Below are 8,008 nucleotides of genomic sequence, written 5' to 3'. Positions count from 1 at the left end.
TAAAGATGGGCACCTTTTTGACTCTTTTCAAAAGGTGCTCATGGGAACCATTTCATTGAAAAAGGTTCTAATGGGCACCAATGTTAAAAGGTGCTGACAGGCACCATTTAAAAAAGGTTCTCACAGGCTCCAAAAAAGGTGTCGCTATTGTGACAGTGCTGAGAACCATTTAATGGTGCTCAAAAGAACCTTTTTTTTTTCTTAGAATGTAGTATGTGAATTGATGTCTGTGTATTTTTGGTGTGTTTCACATGCAGTGCTGGTAAGGTGCTTCACTGGCACCATTCTTAAAGGTACATTACCTATCTGCATTGAAAAAATGTGCATCACAAACTCATTTGAAATGAAATGAATTCATCTGAATTTCATCTGATCAGTCAAACATACGTTCAAAACATGTATATCAGAACATCAGCATATCATACATTATCATTGACACTAGAAAAAAAAAGAGCAAGGATAACACACCCATGCACACACACTTTCACAAGCATGAATACATGTACATGACATTCACCAATATTTTTTCATGAAACATTACTCAATAACTGAAAACGATAGAAATTTGCTCTTTCACAAATTCGCAGAAATGTATTTATTTACCTTCACTTTTACAATCTAAAGTTGAGGTTTGTATTTGTCAAGTTATAATCTGTCAAATATTCTTGACAAAATATTTTCATTTGTTCACTAATTTTTCCCACAATATTTGTCATTTGTGTACCGAGCAGTTCTTGAAACACCATCACACATCTCTGTACAGATGATATGAAATAGCAAGAGGTGCATCAGGCTTTTGAAATACATAACAAAATTTCTAATTCTCTGTGAAATAATTCCTGCATGGATGAGATACAGTAATTGTGTAAGTCTTAAGATAGGCAGAAGTCAAGTACATTACCTGCTTAAAGGGGATGGCTAGTAACTGCACGGTCAGTGGGAATCAGTGGGATTGCTGAGGGATGATTGTTCCAATCCTTGTGGGATTCATTTAAGAGTACATTATATATATATTCTTGTGTGAAAACTATTGGCTTCAGAATGGTCTCAAATTCAAGTAATGTGCAGTTTAATGTTTCCATGTAAGCGTCCCTGGTCAGTGACGGGGCATTAACCTGCACATTACTTGAATATGAGACCGTTCTGAAGCAAATAATTTTCACACAACAGTAGATATGTAATGTACTCTTAAATGAATCCCACAAGGATATAGGAACAATCATCCCTCAGCATTCCCACTGATTCCCACTGATCGGTTACTAGCCATCCCCTTTAAGTAGTATGAGGAACTTTTTCCACATATTTGCTAGTTTGTTCGGTGTTGTTTGTTTGTTTGTTTTTTTTTTTTAATGCATATCATTGTCCTAAAAGCAACTACAAAGGGCAGGAAAATAATTCCATTAAACAGGACCTTTGGTATTGTCACAGAAAACATATATTATATTGCTGGTATGATACTTGGGATAGGATAAGCTTTACACTTCTTCGCTTCACTTCACTTCACATTCATAACGTCGAGTACTTGAATTGACTTATCTTTGTTTGTATACGAGTGACCTTTTTTGTTGTTGTTGTTCTGCAATTTGAAAGCACCATAGACACATCTATACAACTGCAAATACAAGAAGAGTATCAATTCAGGTTAATCATGACTTCTGACAATTTACAGCATGTCCTACGAAAACACACACAAAAGAAAAGAAAAGAAAAGAAAAGAACACATTGTTTTATAATGAGAAGGATAATAAGAATCCAAAGGGGAAAAGAGCTAGGATACCACACCCACACAGTTTCACAAGCATGAATGAACAAAATTCCTCAACCATGAACTAAAATATATAACATTGGGAATCGATAAAAATTTGAAGAGTTTGATAGCAAAAACCGATAAGTCCATTTTTTAAGATTTTGAGGTACGGTCTCTGTCATAAAGTACAAAATAATACCTTTTAAATTATATATTGGTTACTACATATAAAGGTACATTTTTGAAGTTATTGTCAAAAGAAGCAAAAATTTTCTTATTGTTTTCTTTATATTTCTTCACCTTTAATCGCAAATATCTCCATTTGGCAAATATGGACTTATCGGTTTTTTGCGAACAAACTCTTCATTTACACTTTTTTTTAAAGCAGAGCAACAAATTCATTAGAGTACACTTATATACAATGCAGGCCTAAAGCTGAAGTTTGAATTTGCTGTCCTATAACCTGCCTATGACAATAATATGTTGTTAGCATTTGTCATTTTGTTCACCAAATTTGCCAACAGTCTTTTAAACACCACCACCAAGTACATGTACATTTTGTATTTCTGCAAAAGCAATACAAACTGGTGACAAGAGGTGCATCAGTGCTTTGAAATAAATTACATAATCTTCAATTCTCAACACAATATGTAATTCCTGCGTGGGTATAAATGCAATAAGTTTTACCAGTCTAGGTGCAAACTTTAAAAGTGTGCAGAAATTGACTACACAATGACTGGAGAAGTATAAAGAGCATTTTCCGTTTGTGCTTTTAAAGTTTAGAACTATGAATGACTCCACTTCTCAGATTGGCATCTGGTCTGATCTCATTATGTCTACCCCCCCCCCCCCCCCCATACAGTTGATTGAAAGCTGTTAAATGCAAATTATAGTGAAACATTATCAATGGTACATTGTAAGTTGCAAATACTATACTGGGATCAGTATCAGTCAGTCGCCTGACATGAATATTTGGTTGACGGCAGATTCTGAAAGAGCAGCTATAAAATACACTATAAGTCAATGCAAACGGACTTACCTACCCCATCTACATATTTCTCAAAGGTTTTCTCTGGCAGCATCAGTGTTTTTTCTTTAACTCAGCTCATTCTTGGCTAGCGTAGGTTTCTGGTCGATGCTGTCAACGGGCTATCGGGCTAAAATTGTCATTCTGATCGATGTATTCTTTTGGTCACCTAGCTCATTCTTGACTAGCCCATCGGTTCTGTTTGATGCTGTCAACGGGCTATCACAGGCTGTCATTCTGATCGATGTAACGTCTAAGCCACACAGCTCATTCTTGACTAGCCCAGGGTTCTGGCTGATGCTGCAAATGGGCTATCCCGGGCTCTTATTCTGATCGATGAATTCTTGTGGCCGCCCACCTCATTCTTGGCTAGTGTTAAGCCTACGGTTCCGGCCGATGTTGTCAACGGTCTGTCACGGGCTGTCTCTCTGATCAATGTAGAGTCTACCTTTTTCCCTAACCGCACCAGCGACCTGAACACGTACGTACTGCTTCATTGTCCCGGCCAGAGTTACTTGTTCCCTGGTTTCTGTGCTTGTTGGTGTGTCCACTTCCCTGATATATGAATTGAAAGATACAATAGACCTACACCGCGTTAATAAAACAATGTCATTGCTATATTGATTCGATAAACAGAACACGGCATTACATGACGTGACTCGTTACTTAGAACAAGCCTGAAAACATACTGAAGAGATTTTGACCTAACAGTTAGGCCTACTGGGCTGTAGACAGACCTCTGTTGGCTCTAACGTTAACACTGACAGTTATAACATATAGGGGCCTAAGTGCGAATATAGAACAAATTTCCTTATTGGTTAGACGGTATAGACCTTACCCCGGGGCGCTCCTTGTACACAGTTATCTTTGCGTTCGGCGTTTGGGCTATGTTTCGGAGTCAGTAGACTCTATTTTTAGTAGGCATAGAAATGCCTAAACGTTACATGCATACCTAGCTAAGTAACTTAGGCCGTCTTAGCCCTGCCCAGTCGCTGTAAAAACGTGACAGCCATGCTCCGGCCCCGCACGGCGTCTGTTCGGGCTAGCCCATGAGCCATTGCTACCGGTATGCCAAATTTCTAATTGGGAGAAGTGTCAGGCCTAACATGTTATTGTTAGATCTGGATCTACTGTACCTGGTAAACATTACACAAGATAGCAGCTTCGATCAAATTAGATCTAACATTAGGATCTAGCTAACCGTTAAGGTTAATCACTGACTGAAAACGAAAACTGAGTGATGAATCTAACACGTAACATTCTAACTTGATTTTGTACCAACGAATGTCATCTAAAAATGAGATAAAACCACATTAAAACTAAAAAATCTTACCTCTTCTCCTAAATTGTGATGACTGCCATGGCGAAAATGGAATTGACAGTGACACGTTTCCAGTCCACTTTGTCAAAATTAATGTCTAAACGTTACCGGGTGCCGCTCGTTATGGGTGTGATCTACTATGGTTAGCCGTCTGCTGCATCATGCTGCATGCATGGGTATTGCATTGGCACTCTGCCGCTGTGCGGTGGTACGTTGCATAGGCGCAGGCAGGCAGCACAGGGCTACATATAGCCGCGGCGCGTGCCGCCGCGGTTACATAGTCCTACAATGCAGTACTAGTATGTGTACGTTTACGCGTACGCATATCTGATCGAGCGCTAAAATTGGATGGTGGCAGCTGTCAGTTGGCACGCAGCCTAGAGAAGTCATTAGTCTACGATAAAAACAATATGTACTTTTTATTATCACAGCAGTAGAAACACATACAATATTTTTGTACCAATACCACAGTTTTGGTGATTTTCACATCTGGCATTCGAATATACAGCAAGGGGAAAAATGAAAGTGGACCTAAAGATATTGTTTGACCTGCAGGAGTACCACAAATAACACTCGGGGACTGGATCGCATACTAGCAAATGGTGACGAACGGAACCATTTCGATTGGGAACCATTTATAGGTGCTCGTCGGAACCATTTTGCGAGAACCATCTGATGAGAACCATTTTGGAGCCGACGAGAACCATTTGAGAACCTTTTTTTCTTAGAGTGTATGATTAAAGCCATAAATAACAAAAAACCAAGAAAAAAAAAAACAGAACTGCACTCTGCAAGCATGAGATTTCTCCCACAATCATCTATAATGCATTCATGAAATGGGTCTTGCCTAATTGTTCTGAACGTTTTGTTTTGTTTTGTTAACTCATTTAAGCAACGCAACAAGTTTCCGCAAAATACTTTATTTTCAAAATGTCTGTGCCCAGATAAAAACATATGGAAGTATACACTACAAAAAAAGGAAAATCATAATGCTGTTTGTACCACCAAACCTTTACAGATTCATCCTTTGAAGGGAAAGGACGACAGTGCGATTATATTTTTGATGACATCATTTTATCAATGATAATAAAGTACACTTATATAGCGTTTAATACAAAAGTTTTTGAAAATTTTTATCGGAAGAAGGATTCCTAATAATCTCTTTCTCTTGTCCAGCTGAAACACAGTCATCAAGTTCTGACCCTCTGCCGTGTTCTTATTCTAATCGGTCACTAATGATATCTTGATTTCGTATTGACACAAACGCGAGCTCAAATAAGCAAACTGGTAGTATCTGGTTTTGTTGTTTACCGACACCAAACACGGCAAAACATAGCGAACTGAAACTGAATTGCCACTTTATTGGCGCTTCATCTACACTTCATTGGGTATTATTTGCGGAGGATGTGCCATATAGAATGGCAAGGTGGTAGTGTCCAGATGACTCTGGTCGCATTCTTCAGTCCGTGTTTCGTTGGATTTGCGATGGCAGCAGAGCGCCACGTGATTGAACACAATCCTCATGGTGTATCTATACCAGTAAATGAGTGAAACCTTCGTTTATAGGAAAATTACGACATAAATCTTTGTCTTTATTATGTCAGTTGTCTCACTCTAAAAACACAAATGTTAAATTAGCATTTAAAAGGGCCGAGGAGTGACATTTTGAAAGTGTTGGTTTTCCTGCTAGATTCAACATTTAAAATGTTATTTTAAAAGTTGGATGCAACACTTCAAAGAAAGCTGTCACTCCTCGGCCCTTTTAAATGTTGATTCAACATTTGCGTTTTTAGAGTGCCTGACATGAAACACAACATGACATACATTGTATGCAAGGAAATTCATAAGATGAAACGAGTCCCTTCAAGGAAAGAATATCCGACTTACCCGAGTAAAACGAGGATTTGTATTTATTGAATGAGCTGAAACAAGTGTAACAGGGAGTGATGTCGGAGTAACGGGCAAACGGGAGGCATACATTCAGAATGCTGCGACCGTTATTTTTGTGTGCATGTGTGTGTGTGTGTGCGCGCTCGCAAGTGACGACACCGTCGCGTGACGAAAACGAATGTTTCGAAATCCCTAGATGTCGTATCAGATGACACACAGATTTCTAAAATTGGGTAACTTTCTCACCAGTCATAAGTTTCAGTCTCTTGGCCATCACTGTACTTTTCCAACGATCGAAGGATTTTCTTAAAACGCCTTTTTAATTTTTCTTGAATGCAGTGAGCAACATCGTTGCAGAGCATGTTAATCTATTCAAATTAAGATTAACATGCAGAGCATGTTAATCTATTCAAATTTCTCGGCGTCTGCTCAGAAGAAAATTACCATACATTCTTTGCTCAGACCGCTGATTCCCTGTACAAATGTATATTGTGAGGAGGAGCAGTGAGGGCTGAGATATTTAATATGACGTCATGCACCAAAGGTTGGAATCCCTTATTTCCTTTTCGATCAAAAGAAGTGGGACTAATTTCATATGTATGTGTAACTTGTGTAACTTTCACAAAATGTATGTCTCGTAGTGTCAGACGGTGATCTGCGAATGAGGAGCGCGACCTTTAAAATCTGTGACAGCTAGCGTGGTGCATGGGAAAGATAATGCTTTCTTTGGTGGAGGCCTATTTATCATTGAATGGCCCTTGATGCGTGCGTATATACGAGAGCTGACAAGCAAGATACGGAGGCCTGGTCTCGCTTCAAAGTCATGTAACCTGTCGGTGAAGCACGAAGGAACGTCACTAACGGTATGGCGACTATTCCATCTATCTCCCGCCCTTGCAGCATCCGTCCCCATCATCTTGTCATCTATAACTCATCCCTGCATCATCCTTGCCTTGGAAACGTGCATAGGAGGAGGCCGACGAGGAAGAGTGGAGCATCACTGATATCTTGTCAGGCATGGCGAGCCTAAAATCAGCATCCACCTCTTATCATGCGTGCATGCTCCCAGGACTTCTCGAAAATTATCTGTCTCGTCTGTCTTATACCCAGCAATGATTTGATATATTGTGTACACATAATTCTCTTACAGATTTGTCCGTCTAACAAATTCACATTTTCAAAACTCCCCCACCTCCTGTTAAAGAAAAGTACATGAAAGAAAAAACAAACAAACAAAAACCCTCTGCTGGGCGTGCTCTATTAACTTCACTGGCAATGTGTGTTCGCTGTCTCTCATTTTGCTGCAACGGAATACTTTGTCACAAAGAACATAAAATTCCACAATGGATAAACACCAGCATCTCTGACACTTGTAAGTGTTAGGCAGTGTTAATGATAATCAGACATGATTGCAATCACGACATACATCTTAGAGAAAATAATGTCAGTCAGACATAAGCTGGGATTTGGGAGATTTAGCTTGGTATATTTTGGCGTTTCCGTTCGCTGTTGATCTTGCATTTCCGATGATGTCTTGTGTGGAAAAATTGTGTATTTAACCCCGAAGTCCACCATTCAGGCGTCCGTAGTTTTCAGTGATTTTTCATGGATATAATGTAATTCGTTTTTCCGAACTTAATGAAGATTTAATTATCCTAGAATGATATCAACAACAACAAAACCCGTTGATGATCTCAAACAAACCTAAAAGAATCGTCATCCCGAAAAGAATGCGTCCTTGTTTCGGAAAATTTCATTAAGAGTAAGGAAAATAAGATATGCAGTGTTGACAATAATAATCTCAGTATTTGCAGGTAACGAATAGTTTGTTTATTTGTTTTTTGAGCAAAACATTCAAAGTGTAAGAGCCTCTTAGTACCGTAAATAGAATGAGGAATCCAGTATAGTTATTTAACCTTCGTGTAATCTCCGTAAAACATGTATGGCCTATGATTCTGTAAAGGATGATGTGAGGAACTCTTATCTTTCAAGTGAGCGTGATAAAGTTTTTCCAATGAAAATG

Source organism: Diadema setosum, chromosome 11 (assembly GCF_964275005.1).
Source record: "Diadema setosum chromosome 11, eeDiaSeto1, whole genome shotgun sequence".
NCBI lineage: Eukaryota > Metazoa > Echinodermata > Echinoidea > Diadematoida > Diadematidae > Diadema > Diadema setosum.
Note: the sequence above shows the minus strand (reverse complement) of the source record.